This window comes from Equus asinus, chromosome 21, assembly GCF_041296235.1.
Source record: "Equus asinus isolate D_3611 breed Donkey chromosome 21, EquAss-T2T_v2, whole genome shotgun sequence".
Lineage (NCBI taxonomy): Eukaryota > Metazoa > Chordata > Mammalia > Perissodactyla > Equidae > Equus > Equus asinus.
Genome location: NC_091810.1, coordinates 96,997,191 through 97,018,976, shown reverse-complemented (window position 1 = coordinate 97,018,976; position 21,786 = coordinate 96,997,191). Strand labels below are relative to the sequence as shown.

At 41.5% G+C, this 21,786-nt stretch overlaps 1 long non-coding RNA gene across 2 annotated transcripts in view; it reads left to right on the top strand.

Moving 5' to 3' along the window:
• Positions 1-21,263, top strand: part of LOC139041489 (uncharacterized) — a 28,783-nt gene extending 7,520 nt beyond the window's left edge. The window contains exon 3 of one of the 2 annotated variants that reach the window (XR_011496722.1): positions 18,382-21,263. This is a non-coding gene — a long non-coding RNA (uncharacterized lncRNA). Of the gene's footprint in view, positions 1-4,959; positions 6,997-18,381 lie in introns of those variants that run through there. The other variant, XR_011496723.1, reaches the window with a different exon arrangement.
• Positions 21,264-21,786: the final 523 nt, after the last annotated feature.

Below are 21,786 nucleotides of genomic sequence, written 5' to 3'. Positions count from 1 at the left end.
CACGTTAAAAGAAGTGATCTTTATTTTTAATTGACTTGGGTTTAAAGTTCAGAAAAAAATATTCAACATACACACGCCTCCAGACGAAAACAACACAGCCCTGGGGGAGGCAGGGAGGAGCGAGGCTTTTGGTACAGTGTATCGGGATTTGACAGCATGAATTTGAGGAAAGGAAGCTGGAGGGTAGAGATGTACTCTGTCACAGTAAGACATTTTGGTTTCAGATTTGGGGGGATAGATAAAGCGCAACAGATTTATTAGTTATCTTTCACTACTTTTCTTGGTTGAAATTTGGACCAGATTTTAGGAATTCTTTTCATTTCATCTACTTCAAATGCAGTATTCTTAGGAATACACATGAAAAATGGTTAGAATAAATGGAGACGTACAATCAATAACAACAGTAGACTCCAATTACCTTATCACATTCAATGTGCAGCTCTGCTTTGCACATTATTTGGTCCAGAATATATGCCAGACCAACCCATGACTTGCTAAATTCGTCTTGTATATGAATTCCAAAGGCTCAGCATGAGCTGCAGGGCCCCATCAGCCTTGTTCACAAGCTGAGCCTCCCAGGCCTCTTGCCTTTAGCTGCTGTTTAATACCAGCTGTTTGTTCTTTCTGGTCCTCCCCCTTCTCTACCTCCTCCGGGTCTCATTTATAAACCTACCCCATAGATACCCAATTCAATCCTTCTGAGTTGCCTTGGCAACTCTCAAAGATAGGATAGCTCACAGCTTCCCAGTCTAATTCCATCACATCCCTCAATTAGTTTAGTTAAGTGAAGCCTTTTATGAGCAGTCAGATATTCCTGAGAACTATAATCAGGAGTTGGCTCACTCTGAGCTGTGTTTCTCGTCCCTCACTGGGTGATTTCCCGAGCACATCCTGGGGGCACTCTCCCTGCACAGCCCCTTCCCCTACTGCCAGAAAGAAGCAGACTGTTAGACAGCCTGTGTTCATGCTTGCCTCCACTATCTGCCGACTTCACCTTGAAGATTTACTTGTTTAAAGGCTTTTGGCTGCTCTGCCCTTTGGCGTCTTCTACAGCTTGGCAGGGTTCCCTGGTTGGCAGTAATTACCAAGCTTGTCAAGTTTTCAACTTCGGGTCCTCAAAGGAGAATCAAAATGTTCGTGTTTTAAGCTAAATTTTCCATCTCATCTGATGTTTGCAAAGCACACAGAGATAAGTCACTCTTGGTTTATATTTTGAGAGGAGAAAATTGCCTCGAGCCCACCTTTTCACCACACAGTAGACAGTACCGCCTGCCAGACAAGGTCAACCTAAATCGCTTCATCGAGCCTTGCTGAAGATGGCGGCCCACACTGCGTCACCTGGCTCTTCACGTCTGTAGAAAGCAATGCTAGCTCTGAAAAGATTAGGTGGGGACAGATTCTTATCATGAGAGGTTGACAGCATTCCTTTGAAAATTTAGTTCTGACTATCAAGTACATTTAACATAATAAGGCATGGAAATAGGACGGTTGTTTACTTTAACTCATCTCATAAAATGTCTGAATTAATTAAGCATTTCATATCACTCTAAAGATGGTTGAATATAAAGAAACACAATCTTGAGCTGGCTTACTCTCTTCCATGAGCAAATTTAGTTAGATTTTTATCCAGTAATTTATGCTGAATTAAACCAATAGTTTACTGTTATACATTTCCAATGAATAGAAAAGTGAGGCAATCAATATGAAACTGTTTAAAGCAATGTCACACCTATAAGGCAGTGAATAGGAACATTTCTTGAGTATTGATTCGATTTGCAGTGGCTTTTCTTGGGATCGTGCATTCTAGTAACAGAGCCAAGATTGCCCCTACAAGTCTAATGAGAATGGTAAATTCACACATCATAGAAAATAAATTTAAGTTTCCATACTGACCTAGCCAATGGGCATTTAGGAAAACTGAAATCACAATTTGTGGCAATGTTCCCTGTTGTTGAGAGCATTTCACTGTGAAAAATTACTTTCCCTTTCTTGTATTTCTCTCCTTTCAAAATGTGGGTACGCTTCACTTTTTTTTTTCTTTTTTAAGATTGGCACCTGAGCTAACAACCGTTGCTGATCTTTTTTTTTTTTTCTGCTGTTATCTCCCCAAACCCCGCCCCCCCATACATAGTTGTATATCTTAGTTGTGGGTCCTTCTAGTTGTGGCATGTGGGACGCCACCTCAACGTGACCTGACCAGCAGTGCCATGTCCGCGCCCAGGATCTGAACCCTGGGCCGCTGCAGCGGAGCACGCGAACTTAACCACTCGGCCACAGGGCCGGCCCCCGCTTCACATTTTTGAACAAACCTAAGCAAAGGCAATCCGATCCGCATTTACTGCCTGCAGTAAACTTAGAGAAAACAGCAGCCCTTATCTCTCCAGGTCCTGGGGTGATCATTCTGGAAAATCTTGCAATTCTGACTTCCCATGATTTCCTAATTTTCAAAGAATTGAGCATTCCATAATTCAGTTGCACCCATAAAGATGACTTGAAAACAACTAAAATCCAATGGATTCCACAAAAAGTTGTGATCATACAGGATTTGTTCACTCGTTTTTAAAGCCATAGCCCATGAAAAGTTAGATAATTATTTTTATTGTGTCGTGGCCTATGAGAAGTACTCATGTGTCAAACTTCATGAAACTGAGAAAAAAAATTAACATTGACATCGACTGGAAAACCTAATGAAACACTGTCTAGTCCATGTCTGAAGTCAAAACACACACTTCAATTTATTGGTTTAATCACGGGAGGGACATTCAAAGCATACCACAAAAAAGAGTTGCTGAAATTTGCTTATGCACTAAACAGTCTCCATAGGGCAGCTTAGAGATTATTTCAACAAATAAAACGGGGCCCAAACATCGTCATGAAGCTGTCAGCATTAGTGAAGAAAGAGTGGCTGCATCTTCAGATAAGTAGAATTATTCTCCACTCCTCTCTTACGTAATAGTAATTGCAGGAACAGATTCCTATAGAGATAAAACAGAGTTTATTGTTTCTTTATCAGCCTGCCATATAAACATGTTTCATTATAATCCAGTCTGAAGGGCTCTTGCTACCATCTACTTGTTTATAAGACACAGTTATTGCCAAAAAAACTCTTTCTCTGTGCCTAACTCCAGTCACTGCTTCTATAATTTGTTCTCACGTTTTCAGGGAAAGGAGAGGTTAGCAAGTCATTCTTCGTCATATATAACTCAACATGAATAAAGCTACTTTTATTTCTAAAGGCAAGTCACACTCCCTAGCTGCTGATTTGTTTTTTCCATTGTGTGTCTATGGGGGAAAATCGTTGCTTTTTGTTTAAGTATAAGTAAACTCTTTTGTTTTTACTGAAAATACTATCTAGTTTAGCTTGTTTAGAAGGACATACACCAGAGACGTTGAAATCTTTCTGATGTTAAGAGATATAAATTTATATCTTATTATAAGCTAATTTTGTCCTTGCTTATGTTCCCAAAGTAATAAAAAACTTTGCAAATAGCAGCTTCTAACTTGAATATACATGCTTGCCACCTGTTCCTCCAGTGAAGACATTTATCATCATTAAAGACTGAAATTCTAGTGGGCTTTCTATATCACAGTAAATTAACTTTACGAAAACAGCCATAAGGAACTTTTGGGAACTCCCGAGTTGTGTTCACGCGATCATGTTTCTTTTCGCACTTGGCATAAGCCCACTCTTCTCTTCACCTTCTCCATCACTGCGTCATCCACCGACTCGCTCAGGCCAAACTGAGTCTTAATCCTTGCTATTCCTCCCTCATCTGGGCCTGTCCCCTGCGCCTCCCGAATAGGTCCTGGTCTGATCACTGCTCCCCACAGTCACCTTTGCCATCTGGGCCCATCCCAGCGTCCCCTCTCTCCTGCTGTCCTACGGCCCACTCTCCATTCAGCACTCAGAGGGGTCTTTAAAACACGTGCATCAGATCATGCCTTTTCCTCTGCTTCCGACTGACCAATGGCTTCCTATCGAGTTCAGGACAAACTCCCAATTCTTGACCACCATGACCCGGCCCCTCTTACCTCTGGGCCTCACCTCTCACCTCCCTGCACTTGCTCACTTACTATTCTCACACTCAGAGATTATGGGTCCCTGCACCTTCTCCCTGCCCTTCCTTCTGCCAAGAAAGGCTCTTTTCCTCCAACTTCTTAGTGCCAACCTCACTATTCAGGTCTCTGCACAAATACCACCTCCTCAGAGAAGGCTCCCAACACCTTCTCTACGCTCCCTCACTTCCCCTGCTTAACTTTTTGCCATAACACATGCTACTATAGAAATTATCCATTTGCTTCTTTTAACTTGTCTGCTTCCCTCATGGGAATGGAAGTTTCATGAGCACATGGACTTTATATACCTTACTGCCGTATCCTCCAGGTCTCAAATAGTGTCTGTTACATGGTAAGCATTCAGTAAGTGTTTGTTGATTGAATAAACAAACGTGAAGAACCTACTGTTTCAAAGATGGGTTCCACTTTTAAAATCCCATCACTTGTAATGTTGACTGTGTCTTCTTTATTTACCCCATGTCTCTTAGAAACAAAGAAATTACCCCGATTTTCCCTAAGATATTTCTATTCGCATGCTAAGAGAAATGAGCATTCAGAAAAAACTACCTATTCTGTAGCGTGTGACAAAGTCATGTGCAGTCATCGATTTTACCCAAAAAACAAATCAGAAAATTTCTCATGTAATAGGTTAATTTCCATTGTTCAAGTAAGTCTTAATCTCAAAAATTGCCCACTTAAAGGTAAGTGTTTGAAATCTCTCCTTTTGATACTGGCTTTAAGGCCATTTCTCTCCTTGGCAGTTTAAATTCAATAATGATGTCATTTGTCATTACCAAGAATGTCCTTAACTAGATATCCTATTAGTAATATGCCAATCTAAAAATTGACGAGTGTCAGCCACAAATAATTCTGATGTCATTTTCTCTTTCATACCCTCACCAGGGACCGTCTATAAATCCCAGAGGAAGTCTCCGACAGCCCCAGATGAACAGCATATTCTCCCCCGAGGCCAAAACACAGATCCAAATTCTAGGCAGGTTGAGGCTTATTTTTCCTTTATCAGAATTGATCAGTCTGTTATTACGAACTTAAATCAAGACGCTTTTAAGGAGTTTCCAACACAATCATCATTGTAAACTCAATGTATGGAAAACGATTTGAGGTGACTTGATAACTAAAGTACAATCTAATTGACCCAAAACTTTGGTTTGTCAGAGTTTAAATTATCATAATAATAATGGCAATAAGTGAAAGTAATGCTAGCTGTAGTTCCTGGGGACTTGAGGAAGAAAACACGCCTCGTTTAGTGTTGCTCCAGTCCGTCTATTATCCGTCGTCTTGTTTTTCGCCCCCTAAGAAGTTAATGGCTTGAAGTATTTTCTTTTCCCCAGTGTATTCTGGCCTGATGCTATCAATCAGCGTTAATCCAGTGTGTTCTGCAGAATCCTAACCGTAGAATGTTAAAAGGCACTTAGCAAATCACCACAGTCATAATAATAAGGAGGAAGAGGAGAAGGAGGTGATTCTTTGATTCAACAAGCTTAGGAAAGGTTGAGCTAATCAAGTTAGTTTCGTTGCTGCAGGACTTCCCAGACCTTGAACATGCTAAAATGGACTGTACCTTTCCAAGAGGAATTACGTGTCAGTTTCCCAAATTATCTGACCATTGAACTACTATGTTAAGGACTATCTTTTGGACAAGCGTTCTAGAAAATGCTTCTGTAATTCGTTACCTGCAAACCTTTGACACTTCGTTGCGACTCTTCTCTATGCCGAGACCACAGAGCTTTCCCATGATTTAGTGGACAATGATTTTAGCAAAACTGTGGTGATCATGACTGGTCTCTTCCACCTTCGATTGACCCTGAAATTCCAGTGCTTAATGTTTATTGTTCACTGTTAAATATTGTTCCTTATTAAACAATAACTCAATTCTGTAGTCCCATGACCTTCCTAGCGACAAATCCAGGACTCTTTATGTTCCTTATCCCACTTGATCTCTTTGGGACATTTGATGCTATTGATCACTCTCTATTACCGGAAATTCTTGAATTCTTGGTTCTTGTACCTCTTTGACTCTCTTCTCCCAGTTTCCTGCAAGATTCCATTTCCTCTGTTCACCCCTTAGATGATGTTCCCCAATTCCTTCTCCCTCTGCACTCTCTCCCTGTTTTATCTCATCCATATGTATTGCTTCTAATGCCATCGTGGACGAATGGCTGGTGAAGCTGTATCTCTGAATCTCCAATGGCTGACAAAACCTCTCCATTTGAACGTGTAACCTCCAATCAATTAACAGCCCTTTTCACTATAGTGTCCACAGGCACTCCAAATTCAAGTTGCAAAAAATAAATTCATCGTCTCCCCACCCACCACTCAACAAACTTCCTGCTTCCTGGTATTTCTTATCCTCATTCAGTGTTGAATTCACAGAAATGATTATGGGTGATAGTGTGGAATGGTGGAAAAAGCATTTAGCTTGGAGATGGATTACCTGGGTTTGAGTTGTACGGCTGATGCAGTAACGTATGACCCCGGGACGTCAGTTCAGTTTGGACCTCAGCTCCCTCATGTATAAAATGTTAGATAATCCTGTACTTACTTCTTTGCTGCAGTCTTTCACTGACTCTACACTCCTTCCCTTCACTCTTGGAAGATCTTATCCCCTAGCTCATTGGCACTCTGTCCAACACTGTCCCTTAGTGATTTAATCTGTTTGCATCACCCTTCCAACACCCTCATCTCCTAAGGCTCAGAATTCCTCTGCTCCAATGACTGTGTCCTCTAGAATACCTCAACCCCACGCTCCCATGGTTGATCCCAGACCTTGTCACTACAAATGAAGCAATCCCTCTAAAATCTTAGCTCCAAGCACCCATTCAAGCATCTTACTCCCTCAGTCCTTCAACTGCACTGGGACCTACAACCCATTGACCCAAGTACTTTTTCTCTGGCATTTCTCCCTCCCCTCTCTAACCACGTCCCCACCCACTCACCCCCTGCCAAAAAGTCACTTCTCACCCAAGAAGATTCAGTTCTACGGGCAAGCCTTAGGGTAGTCCTTCGCACACGCTCGGAACTCCTCACTCTGACTTCTCTTCGTTGCCCTCACATGGCAAAACCCCTACTCCGGTTAAACTCAACTCTCTGCTTGACCCCTAACTGCTTTGCGGCAGTTACGATGGCTGGAGAAAAACATGCAATTATCTAATACATGAATTATCAGCATCTCCTTCCTGAAATATAAGCCCCGTGTGGGCAGATCTTTTTTCCTCTGTTTGGTTCACTACTACATCCCCAGCGTCTAGAACAGTACTTTGCATGCTGTAAGCGCTTAATAAATATTTGTGGAATGATAAATAAGGCATATGTGCTCATATGCACACATTTCATCGGCTCAACCTGTGACTATGCAACTCATTTCTTCCACTGTAAAGAGCTCATATATTTGGGAAGAGGCCTGACTAACTTTCCAAAGGATAGATTAGTAAATGCTCTGTGTTTATCTTCAAGGCAGCCTTAAGCATATTTGCAAATTATTGAATACAAAGTTAATATTTTCACTTTGATTATGGCTTTTATACCAAATATGTGATGATTTGTAGGAACCATGGCATTTTCCTGCCTTAAAGCTTTGAAATAATTACGTTTTTAACTAACTCATTATTGTAACTCTGGGGAAGTTTAGACCAGAATGTTATAATATTGGTGTTTTAATGATGAGAGAAGGCCAGCAAGACTCCAGTATCCATGGCAACGTACAGTTCTTTTCATCTTTTAAGTTACCAAAGGTGATTATTTCTTTTCTTTACATTATTATATGAGGTTTTATCACAGAGGAAAAGAGCACGTACCAACATTCAAGCGAGATGAAGACAGTTGAGGCAGAAGTAGAAACAATTAACACTGGACCCCAAAGGACCCCTCCCCACCCCTCCCAAATAAAGGAATTTATAGCCTCATTCACAAGCAAAGGGGTTAAAGACTTGAAATATTACTTGACAATTAAATCTTTCAGTCGGGAAGGAAAACAACTGTGCTACCCAGTCTTAGTCACCAAAATGATGCCATCAAATCTTAGTGAGGGGGAAGGAGTGCCCATGAGATCCAGACAGCTCCTAAGAAGTTCAGCCTCGTGAAATAAGACAGAAGTTCTTTAGGCGGCAGAGTTGACGCGGGAAACAAGACGGAGAGAGAGAGATCTAAAGACACCATAGCAAAAGTTAACATGAGAGTCGTGCATTAAAAAGGCGGGTAGTCGTTATTTTCACTATTTTTATTACCTTTGAAATATTTATAATTAAAATTACTAACAAGATTATAAGAAAGAGAAATCTTAAGATGGATTTAAAGAAATGGTAAATTGTAGGCTTAAAGTGCTTAAAAACTAAGTTCTGCTTGAGATGGTCTTTGTCATATGTGACTTGTTAGTGATGTTAGTTAACCGATGACTGGCAAGGCGTTCATCAAAAAATCTACTCCCAAAAGCTATTTTCCTCTATTTATAAAATGCTTCACTTCTCTATGACCAGACTAAGTCTTGAATGTCATTGGCTGCCATGTACATACAAGCACCTGTCTCTTGTTTTCCAGGAACCAGCAGTAGATTGATTTTTTGTTTTATGTCAATAACAAACCCGTCAAACTTATACTTTCTATTTCTCCTTCCCTTCTGCCAAATAATGATAACAGCAACAACATTAACTATAACAGCAACGACAAGATGCTATGCCAAGTCCTGTGCTAAATAAATCATATTTAATTTGTTTAGTACTCGCATCAATCTTCAGAAGTGGCCATTGTTAGTGTCCTCTTTTTTATAGATAAGGAAACTGAGTTAGAGAGAGGAATTTGCCCAGGAGCACAGCAGGTTACAGGGTTTATGCTCTTAGATATTACTCGGTATTGCCTCCTCACCATGGCTCCAGGAAGTTAGGGAGTTTTTATTAACATACACTATAGTTTATTCATGCTATAAACAGTTATTCTATTTCACTCTGCTAGGTGTTAGGGATTTTAGCGAACCAGGAAGGTCGCATCCTTAACCCCAGGAAAAGAGAGAATTAAATAAGTAATAACAACGTAAGATGAGAGCCATGGTGCTGGAAGTATTAGGAACTGTCAGTAACTGCAAAAACCGCTAAGCCAGTGTTGGAGGATGGGTTTTCTTACCAAAGATGGAATTCATACAACTCGTGAGCAAAGGCAAACAGTCCATCGTTTCACCCTGGCGACAGTGAGCCCTGAACAAGAGAAGCAAGAGGAAAGGGGCCAGAGGGTAACTGTGCATCCCACTCTACCCAAGATACAGAAATCACCAAGTTTAAAAGGCCAGCCAAGAGCACGCCACTCTGCCAGGGTCCTTGCTGGAAGACAGGGGCAAGTCCAGATTTCCTCTGTGGTAGACACCGACACGTGGCGCCCAGAACCCTCCGTGGCCGACCTGCTGCCCAGCCGTGTGGGGTCCGCCGCAGAGCGCAGTCACCAGCGCCTCCGGGTCTGTTCCAGAGCCAACACGAGCTTCCCCGCAGTCACCTCCCTCCCAGGGGAGCCCACGGACCAACCCCAAGGTTAATAAAGGAGTTCCGATCTTCACTTTGAGAAAGAAAAGAAAAAGGTGCAATTTTTATTTTATATTAAAAACATGAACACTCAGAGAGAGAATTTCCTTTGGCTTCTGGACTTTGATGTGGACAAACTGGACAAGATTCTATTATGCAGTGCCATCCAAAAGTATCTAAATAGCACGTGTGTGTGAAATATTCCATGTCCAAAGTCGTTCCGTGATGATTTGTCTTCGTAAAAACAAATTCATGATGCGGAGATTTCCTGTTTCCACGCTTGCGGCCTTGGAGTCGGTTTGTGAACATCCGCGCGCCCTCGGCCTGAGCACATGCCTCCCAGGCTCCCGCTGAAAGCAGCTCAGATGGTCCTCACGCCCCTTCCCCTCCATCCTCGCTGCTCTCCGGCTCTCCGCCGCCTTCCTCGACCATCCTCTCCTCGCTCTACATCCTTCTCTTTGAGCCCTTGTCACGAAATCAGCACGATGACTAAACTTACTCGGAATGAAAAGACGATGAGAGAAGACGGGAATCCAGTGAATAGAAAACCGGGAAACTGCTATCCAAAGAACAAGTAGAAAGAACCAGGAAAAAGTGAAAAGCAGATAGATTTAAGCGTCGCTGGTTCTTTTTGGAACTGTTCCTAAACAAGTCAAAACTCCAAAAACTCTTCAGGGTATATTATGACTCACCCCACTTGTTTTCTGAACACAAACAAAAAGCAGTGACATGTTTACAGCCAGACTTGTAGTCTCAATAAACCTGGATCTTCCCCATTTCCCTCTCAAAAATCACCTAAAACCCACAAGGAGAACAAGAAGCAAAATGCAAACTCCATGCCCGAGGAATCTAGAAAACAAAGAAAACCCCGAATCAGGACTTGAGCAAAGAGCCGCCGACACTGCGCAGGCGGAACAGGCTGGAGGGAAGCTGGAAGCCGGTCCCGCAGACCACGTGCTCCAACAAGGAGGGCAGCACTCCCGCTGCAAGAAAAAGAAATGGCTTCAAAACTAACAAGCCCCTGATCACGACACCAGGAAAAGGGTGGGAGGTCTGGGGGTGGAGCCTGTCTGCCCCCCGCGCGGCGAGAGCGGAGGGGCTGCGGGAGGACGTGCCACAGGCCCAGGTGCCCCCGGGGCAGACGGAGCGCCCGCCTCCTCTCGGCCCTGCAGGGTCAATGCTGGGTGGCCTTTGGGGGGTAAAGCGCCTAGAGAGCTCACAGGCACCAATCCTGAGGCCAATAGCAAGCGTCTGCTGCTGTGAAATGCTGGCCTGTCCCACCCTTCACGAACTTCCCGCGAAGAGCCGGTCCAGGAGGACGTACCCAATTTAAAGATGAATAAAAATCGAAAAGGAACGAACACAGACGTGACGCAGAATAATGGAAGGAAAAACGGAAGACAGCCATAGCAAACATGGAGAGTAAGGAAACTGGAAAAATAGCTGCCAGGAAACAAACGAAAATATAATCAAACTTACTGGTGCAGAATTTTTTAAAAATTAAAAAGAGCTTTAACTGATATATAAGAGCTGAGGATGGGGAGACAACAAATGGAGAGGAAAAGTGAGCTCACAGAACTCAAGAAAAAAGATGAAAATATTGCAGAAATGAAGGCCAAGAAACATACAGAAAGCAGATGAAAAATACAGAAAGTATGTAAAGAACAGGACCGAGACAAGTGAGTAATGAAATATAAATGAACAAAACATTTAAAAATATTTTTAGAAGGAAAATAATGAACATAGAGGATGGGCAGAAGATGGACGACGGGTGCGTAACTGGTGTCACAAGAAAGGAAACTAAAATAATAAAGACAACAGATGCTTGAGGGTTAACTTCAAGAAAAGTTTCCAGAAAGAAAAGAAGAGTTGAATCTACTGATTGAAAGGGCACATTGTATCTCAAACCCAAAAAAAAGGAAGGCAAGGATGGTAAACGTTGAGATACAGCCTAGTAAACTTTTGGGATTCTGAGATAAGGGATCCTTTGAACCCGCAGGCGTAACAATCACTTCATCTGCGAGAAAACAAGCAGACGTTTCCAGAGACACATCCACTCTCAGTATGGTGGGAGCAGGACCCACAAAGCCCACCAAGAAAGAAAGTGCGACCCAAACAGCACGCGTGTAGCCAAACCTTGTGCAAGTACCAATGCCACTGAAAAATCTTCTGAATATGTGAGGACCCAGAGAATGAATTTCCCATCAGTTCTTCTTCAAAACTGTCAGGTCACAATACACATGTATCAGAGCCTGACGTTGTGCACCTTAAACGGACACAATGTTAAATGTCTGTTATATCTCAGTAAAGCTGGACAACAAGGTTAAGTAAAAAAAATAAACTGTGAGAAGACAAACTTCAGCCAACCATGAGATGCCTGGAAACACTGTGGGGAACTGATGGGCAATGAGTATTAATTCCTTTTATGAGCGGAAACTACAGCAAACCAAAAAAAGGAGGGGGGGGGGATTATGGTTGAATACAGAAATGTTAGAAAAATAGCGATAGCTGAAAGTAAAACGGAAAAGAAGGCGAGATAGATACACTGATGGTGTGTGGGTTCCCTCCTCTCTAAACATCGTTTAAAGATGATTAAGTGATGCCATGTGCTTTATCACCACTTCAAATATAAATGTCAAATATTTAATTTGAAAAATACTTTTATGCCTTCTTGAGTAAAATGGCCAAGTGGAATACAGAGCAATAATTGTGTTTAATTTATGTTCAGATTCAACTAACATTTATCAGACTTCCATAATGGCTAGACATTTTCACTTATAATATTCACCAAATTCCTCTAAAGTGAGAATTATTATACCAATTGTTTAGATTGGGAAGTTGATATTTTGCATAAATAAATCCATCAGAGTCAAGCAGTTATAAGTAGTATGTGAAGAGGTGTATGAAGACAAGTCCTCTGGTTGCCAAGTCCTGTTTACTTTCTGGCCTTAGTATCTTTCAAACCAGTCCTGGCAGTACGTAGCATGATGGCTTTGGTGGGAATCCCAGCTCTACCACTTACTGGCTGTGTGATCTTGGAAGAGTTACTTAACCTCTCTGTGCCTTGGTTCCATCATCTATTCATGTATAAAATGAAGATAGTAAAAGTACCAGTGTCATGGTTTGTTATTGTTGCTGTGGTGGCTGGTTTTTTTTTTTTTAATCAATTTAGGAAAAATTTGAAAATAAGAGTTCTGAGTTTATATCCATGTAAGAATTGAACTAAAGGCTTTAAACTAAGGTATTGAGCTGACAAAGTATTTTTTATGGATTTATATTATAAAAGCAATGCAGACATTGTATAATTTAGGGAAATTATATAATTATAGTTTATGTACATGATTATCTAAATTATATAATTTTCTAAGTATGTCCCCCCTAAAATCACTTAAAGGCAGCTATTTTTAAGTTTGAATTTTTCTTTCCAAAATCTTTCTATGCCTTTTTTTCATAGTTGTGATCAAACTAAATGACATTTTATATTCCATCATATAAATTTTTCTAGATCATTCAAAATGCTTCTTAAATATGACTTTAATAGCTGTATAAAAGCTGATTTCTATAAATATGCTGTCGTGTCTAACTGTTCTTTGATGTAATGAGTACCTTTCTAGAATAAATCTTTGTCTTCATTTGTAATTATTTGCTTAGAGCAGAACCCCAGAAATGCAATTACTTGGTAAAAAAATGCTAATAATTTTAAGACTTTTGATATATATTTACAAGTTATGATGTGACAAACCCTATAAGGTACTTGAAATAGAGCTGAAGGCAAAGATGCTTCATATGTTAAGGATATTAAGTTTTACCTATTTATTTGCCTTAAATATTTCCCTGTTGGTGGTTTGTCTTTTAAATATATACATATGGTCTCTTTTTAAATGTAAAACTTTGCATTTTAATCACATCTGTTGATCCTTTTGTTTGCAATTTCCTCTAACAGTTTTCATCTGCTGAAATCCTACCCCAGCTAGACCTCTAATATTTTCTTCAGTTTCCTCATTTACTGTTTTTAAATCATAGACCTTAGATTATTTTTAATGCCACATGATTTAGCTACATTTTCCTCTAACATTCCACATAAGCTATGAGACTTACGATCTGGATGAAAAAACGAAGTTATTAAAATTAGTTTAGACTTAGTCAAAACTTGCTATATCTCTAGCACAAAAGAGAAAGTACTGGGAAGCGGCTAAGTGCAGGGAGCTGCGTTCTGAGATGACCCTGGATCTCAGCTGGTGTGTGTTTGGTTTACTTTTTTTTCTGATCTACTAAATAATATCCTCCAAAACTTCAAGAGATATTCAATCGTAGGAAAAATAGGAAGAAGTCAGGTTGCTTTTAGATTCCTGATCTTTAACTCATGCATATAGGAGATGAGAAGAAGCCTTACCGGTTTGTGAAGAATCTGATAGGTGTCAAGTCCTTTTACTCCATTGGTTGGAGAGCCATCTTGTTAGGAATCATTGAACTTAGAAGGCTGCTTCAGGGTTATCTACCCCAGTCTCCTATTGTCCTGTTATGCTGTTAATACGGTTAAAAATTTGAGTTCAATGCCTGAACATGCCAAGAAACTTTACAGAAAGAAGAACTCTCCTGGTTTCCAGACTAACCAAGCATGTCAGCCTTTCATAAACTACCAATCAGATGAGATGGAGCGACCATTGCTGTCACTGTGGAGGAATCCACAGAACAACAAGAAAGAATTAGGTAGATAATAATGATTAGAATATTGTCCCTGTGGAAAAAGCCTTGTCTGATTCCAGTTTTGCGTGTTCATGAGTCCCCTTAAGAAAGGGCAGAACGATGACAAGATGGCTTGCCAGTTCAGTTGCCATGACTCACTCTCATACTCCCGGCATATATTTGAAATGTGGCTAGCTTATCAGTAGAATATTTGTGTTTTGTTTCCCCAAAACACTACATTAAAATGGAGAGTTAGAAAATCAAGGATATTAAATAATGTCCTAAGTTCTTGAGCAGCAATGCTTTTAGGATTCATATTAAATCACATTTGCAGCCATCACATCATAACAGCCAGGCCTTCAGAAACAGAGATCATTGTGTATGTTCTCAAAGAATCATGTTTATAAATACATTTTAAATCACCAAGAACAACAGAAAACTCAACTTGAATATGATTTCAAATTATTTGGGACATAATGCTGATGATATTATTATATGAGTTCCTTTGCATAAAATGATCTATTTATTAAACAAATATGTACTGAGTACACGTTATGTGCCATTCCATTAAATACAGCAATGAATTGAACAATCAAAAATTCCTGCCCTTGGTCCTGGTGAGGGAGCTGTTCTGTATCTTAACTGTGATGATGGTCACACAAGTGTACACTCGCAATATGACCGCATGGAGCTGAAGACACACATGCATCATGTGAGATTAGTGAGCTCTGAACAAGCCGGATGAGTTGTATCAGGACGATTTTCTGGCTGTGATACTGTGCTATTGCTTTGTAAGACACTACCGCTGGGTGAAACGGGTGACCAGGCTGCAGGATCTCTTTGTGTTATTTCTCACAACTGAATATGAATCCACAATCATCTGAAAATGCGTTTTTTAAAGATCCCTAACCCTCAGAGCTTAAATTCTTGAGGCTGGAGACAGACAAAAAGTAACACACATAGTAAATAAGTAAATTGTATAGTATGTTAGAGAGTGAAGTATTACAGAAGAAAGCAGGGCAGGGTAATGGGAGCTGGGAGAAGCGCTGGGTCTCCTACGGAGAGGGTGGTTGAGCAGGGAATTAGGAGGGTGGCGTTTGCCTGGGGAAAAGCATTCGGTGGGGGGGAACAGGCACTGCAGAGCCTCTAAGGTGAGCATGAGCTTGGTGTCTGTGGAGCTGCAGGGCTGCTGGCGGGAGCCTAAGGAGCAGAGGGGCTGCAGGTGACGAAGTCAGAGGATTAGGAAGCACCAAGTAGTGGGGACTTTGGAGGCCACGGTGAGGATGTCAGCTCTTTCTCCAAGCTGGGAAGCCATTGCAGATCTTTGAACAACCATGTGTGTGTGAAGGGTCGCTCCGGCTCCCTTGTTGAAGGCAGAGGGAGGGGTGACAGTGAGAGCACCAGTCACGTCAGAGGCCATGGCAGCATCCAGAAGAGAGAGAACCATGGCTCTGATGGGAACCTAATTAAGAACTATGATGAAACCTAGCCATTTACTACTGTTGGGGAGGAAGACATTTCCTTTACCCACTCTGGGTCCTTCTAGCTGGGCTATGAATTAAATTCACATGAGACAGAATAATGGGAGAAAATCAAACAAAGCTTTATAATGTGTATACATGGGAGACACTCGGGAAAACTGAGCAACTCGCCCTAATAGCAGAGACTTTCATCTTAAATATCCTCCTCAGCTGAAGGCAAAGGAGGATGTTGGGGGTGGGGGAGTCAGTTATGGGAGATCACCAGAAAAGGACAGTAAACAAGAATAAGGTTATTATGCAGATTTAAGTCCTTCCTCATTGATAAGAGTCTCTAGAGATAAGTCATCCCTCCTTCTTCCTGGTGCAGAGAGGGAGATACCCTTACGGAAGGAGATTAACTTTACAAATGTAAATGTCTCTTAACAAAGGGTAAGTAAATTCTACTTTTCTGAGCTTCTCTCATGTCTGCGGTTTTTAAAAGTAACCACCCTGAAATAATCCTCATGCCAAAGAGACATATCTTGGCGTGGCCAATTCCAGTCCCCCACGCTACTCTGTATACTTACTCTCACATCAGTGCCTAAGACAACACAACTTCCACAAGCTCATAGTGTACTTCCAAACAGAACCGCGTATAAGTAGACTATGCAAGGCCTAATTTGCACAAATTACAAATGTAGCTCTTATCCTGGGAAATCATAGAGATCCTATTTGTTAATGCTGAGTCTTTTTTTATGAGACACCAAAGCATTCAACAAAAGTCTCGCCACGTCTGATTCAGAAGACCTCTGCCACCCTCGCTGCACCTGTGCCATCGTTTGGAGCACAGGCTTGCTGGCCACATACATCCCTTTTCTTGCCCAGTTGCAGCTGCTGGGTCAGGACCGCTGGCTAGGTAATCTGGCTCCCTCTGCTGACTCAGTCGGAAGGCCAGCCAGAAACCAGATTCATCAGCCCCTTATAATTAGAAAGAACAATCGAAAGAAGAAATGTTTTCTCTTTGCTATCCAAGTGTGTTGTTATCAAGATAAATGTGTTTAAAGGTTTTGAAGAACACAGATGCCTGCAGTGCCTATTGCTTAGAAACTGAATGTTCTTATTATCAGTCGAGAGCCAGCCACACTGAGCCGGTTCTGTACCACACCGTCCATTGCATCTCTGTCTCCGTCATTTCACTCTGAGTGTTTACAGGTGCTTTATTGACTGTTTATATGGTCCGTAAACAAAACCTCTTTAAAATCATTAACCACACACACATGCTTGATAAAAGATGAAATTTAGAAACAATTCCCTCTCTTCCATATCCAAAAGCAGACGTTCTTTTGAAAATGTGGTTTATCCTGAACCTCTGCCTGCCGGGTGGAAAAGTTTTAACACAATTAAGAGTGACTAAAGCTGAAGCAGAAGTGAAGGGCGCTGTGTGGTAGAATGAAATAAAACGCAACATTCTGCCTAAAGAGCTCTTGAAGATAACAAAAAGCTGCACGTTCATATGTTGACGATTGCTTCTGTTTTCTTTTTAGTAACATGATATTGACAACGAGAGTGTTTACTCATCCCATCCTGGATATAAAAAGACAATAACCCAAGCACTATCAATTCTATGGAAACCTCCACATTTTAACATCTCTCAGCCACAGGCTTCTATTTCCCTTTCCCAGACATCACAGCAGGGGGAGTTGCCTCCTATGTGAAGGTTTTCTTCAGCCAACGGGGGTTTCATGTGATAGCAGCTTTTCTAGATGTTGTAATCCGTAAGAAGCAAAGCTAAATGAAGACCTTCAAACTTTCTGTGACTTCTTATCCTGCTCAGAAATTAATCTATAAAAGTAGAGCATGAATCTGACTTCAAAGAATAGACTAAGAAGAAAAAACCATTCATAACTCAAAGATGTAGCGTTCATAAACTCAGTATTTTGACACATTAATAAATAACTTGGTGAGGCATCATTTGTTTCTTTATTTGCAAATTAACTTTGTAAATTATTTATTAATGTAAAACACCGTCATATTAAGAGTGATATAGGGGCTGGCCCAGTGGCGTAGCGGTTAACTTCGCGCGCTCTGCTTCAAAGGCGCAGGGTTCCCAGGTTTGGATCCCAGGCATGGACCCAGCACTACTAGTCAAGCCACACTGTGCTGGCATTCCACATAAAATAGCAGAAGACTGGCACAGATGTTAGCTCAGGGCCAATCTTCCTCACCAAAAAAAAAAAGAGTGATATAGACTGGAGCTTTAAATTTGAAGCAATAAAATATTACACCCTTTGGACACATTCATTATATTGTTGATATTGACAATAGATCTTCAAAATCTCTTAAACGTTGTGGAAATAATGTTTTATTTTAAAAATTGTTATGGAAAGTGTTTCCCTTGGCTTATTCAGCATCTGATATTTATAACATAATTAAGCCTTTGTTTTCAATTTTAAATCATCAAAAAGAGAAGAAAACAATCTCATATGCTACTTTCTACTAATTATATTTCTTCTCTGTGTAGGAAAAATGCCTTATTATGTCTCTGTCGGAATAAATCTTTTACCAAATAAGTGCCCCAAATTCTATTGCAAAAGGAAAAACTGTTTTGATGTCTAAGGTTCAAAATTTATTTCCTCTTCCTCTTTGCTGATCTCCAGGTAAATTAACACAGCACGGCAATCGGCTTCTGACTCCTCCCACCGCCTGCTCCATTGAACCCTGTACTTCCTGCTGCTGGTCAGCCTGCTCACGTGTGGTCACCCTCACAGGACAGTTTCCTGCAGTCCTGAAGTGACTCCGCTCTCAAGATGCAGCTCCTAAGCAGTTGTTATCACCAGGGCTTCCTCCCCTGTCATCTCATCACCACTTCCTCTCTTGTACTTTCTTCACGTCTTGGCTGTTCTCCCATCTAGCAACCTATTGCATCCGGGTTCCCCAGTTTGGAGATCTTTGCCCACACACTCCTCTCAGCCTCTTGTATCATTCACTCTGCAACCCCCTGCAGCCTACAATATGGCTTTGCAAACATTGTCCTCATACCCTGCAAATGAAGCCTCCTCTTCCTTCAATTTCCTAGTAAACCAAATCCACATGCCTCAGTTAAGCTCCTCTATCCCTGCCCTCCACCAAATGCATCCTCTCTCTGCTTCTCAAACAGGAATGCCGCCAGTCCACATCTCTCAACCATGCAGGTAGGAAGTCAGGAACCTGAGGTCACAGTGCGAGGCTGAGGCAGGCGAGAGTTCAGAACGGATCAGGGCTCTAGTGCTGTTTATCAGCAATGCTTCCTCCCCGGGTTCTGTCCACATTCGCAAGTTATGCTGGAAACCAAAGCAAAACATGAGCCGGTACGGTGAACTCCTATTGACTGCCGCCCACATTAAATAATCTGCTCCCCTAATGGAGGGGGAGCTAGAGAAGCAGCGTTTACACGGTAGTTCATTACCGTTCTCAGAAATCACCAGAGGCGAGGTAACAAGAAGTCAAAGAGAGCACATGAGCCGAGCCATAGCTGCCTCATCACTTGGTCAATAGTGAAAGTATACTTAATTGGATTTTCTCATCCAGTGTTAAATGAAAACATAATTTCTCAAAAAAACTAAAATTATGAATCCTTTCATTCTTATATTTTGAAAAAATATTAAATTTTCATGTTAAGGCTCTTTGAAGAATAAGAAAGAAAACCATAGCCCCTCAATCATCCGTACTTGGTTGACTTTGTTCTGCGTTTATCTTACCTTTCCCTGAGAACTGGTGGCACTAACTCTCCGTCATTTAATCTCAAACTACCTGATTGTCACCTTTTTTTGGAAACAGATGTAGGGGAGGAAGACATTTCCTCTGCCCACTCTGGGTTCTTTTGGCTGGGCTACGAATTAAGTTGACATGAGACAGAATAGTAGGAGAAAATCAAACAAAGCCTCATAACATGTATACATGGGAGACACTCAGGAAAACTGAGCAACTCTCCAAAATGGCGGAGGTTCTCACCTTAAATACCATCCTCAGCTGAAGGCAAAGGAGGATGTTGGGGGTGGGAGAGTCAGTTATGGGAGATTACAGGAAAAGCACAGTAAACAAGGGTAAGGTTATTATGCAGATTTAAGTCCTTGCCTTCCACTTTGATAAGAGTTTCTATAGATAAGGTCATTCCCCCTTCTTCCTGGTACAGAGAGGGAGACACCCTTACAGATGGCAATTTCCCTCACAAATGTGAATGTCTCTTACAAAGGGTGATTTCTACTTTCCATTGTTTCTCTCATGTCTGCAGCTTTTAAAAGTAACCAGCACAAAATAATCCTCATGCCAAAAAGACATATCTTGGGGTGGCCAACTCCAATCCTCCACATGCGATATTAACAATGAAAGTACTTACTCATTTGTTTCTCTCTCTTTGTCATTTTCCTCTGAGTATATTACAGGTACTTTAATACTGTCTTAAATATACAGGTGCTGTTATAACATAGGTGCCATTCCACGTGTCATCAATTCCGTGCTAGGAAAGAGCTAGGAAAGACTGCGTCTTCTGAATGCCCCAACACAGTGTTCTGTACATTCTAAATTTATGTCGAATGACAGTGCGGCATGGACCTGCCAATTCAGGTGATTTTTGTTCTCCAATCCATCAGTCTGTGTTTTCATGTGATTATCATTAAATCATGATTTTGCACATAACTCCTCCAATCCAAAGCAACACGCACATAGACACTTTTTTGTCACTTTTAACATAATGTTCAAGGCCCTCCACTGAGCATGCATTGTATATCCGCTTAAGCATTTGCTGTGTCCCAAAGACAAGAACAAATGGCCTTAGGATAAAGATGCAACTTCTCCCACAGTGGCATTTCCTTAAGGATAAGCATCTCTCCCTAGGCTAGGAACTGATTGCTGTGCTCACTTGTGACCACCCAGCTCAAGACAAGAGACCTGCCACCCTCCTGTGTCCACCAGGACAGCAGACCGGCTACCTGCTGTGTCCATTAATTGCTGGGCCTATAGAGTCAGCATGACTATTGTAAAAGGGACATTTCAATCATATGTGAAACATGCTCTTTGAGGGTAGATAACCACTCTGCTCACCCCACTTCTTTGGTGCCCTTTCTTCCCTCAGGAAGAAAGGCCCCCAGCTATATGGCCCTCAGATTTTGGCTCAGAATAAACTCACCCAAATTTTCATTTATGGATTGGTTATGGATTATTTTCGTCAACATGTCCATATTAGTCCCTTTCCCAACATCAGGGTCATATTGAGCTGCTAATTTGCAACTGAACCTCTCTGAGACTTTGATGAATATGTATCCTGATTGTGTTTAATATGTGTTCTCTGTTCTATGGGGCCAGCCCGGTGGTGCAGCAGTTAAGCTCACATGTTCCACTTCGGTGGCCCGGGGTTTGTTGGTTCAGATCCCAGGTGTGGACATGGCACCTCTTGTCAAGCCATGCTGTGGCAGGCATCCCACATATAAAATAGAGGAAGATGGACACAGATGTTAGCTCAGGGCCAGTCTTCCTCAGCAAAAAGTGGAGGATTGGCAAGTGGTGTTAGCTCAGGGATAATCTTCCTAAAAAAAAATAAATAAATAAATAAATAAATAAATAAATAAAATTCTTTAAGACTCTACTGAAAACCAAGCTTCTCCAGAACACTTTCTTCCTTTGTGGAGATTGTCTTCCCAGGTTATAGTCTTCACCCTGGCTCAAGTAAAACTTACCTTCTCTCTCTTATCTATATAACAGTTATTGATCATTTTGTGTTGACAAGATGTATGTGTCTATATTTATGGAGAGAAATTTATTATAATAAGGAATTGGTTCCCAAGACAGTTATGGATGCTGACGTTCCCAAGATCTGCAGTTGGCAAGATGGAGACGCAGGAGAGCAGATGGTGCAAGTTCTGGCCTGAGCCCAAGTCCAGAGGCAGATTCTGATGTCCAGCTGGAATACAGTCAGGCCGAGAGGCACCTTCTCCCTTACTCAGCCTTTTGTTCTCTTCAGGTCTTCAACGGATGGGATCAGGCCCACCCACACTAGGGAGGGCAATCTACTCGGCTGAGTCTGCCAA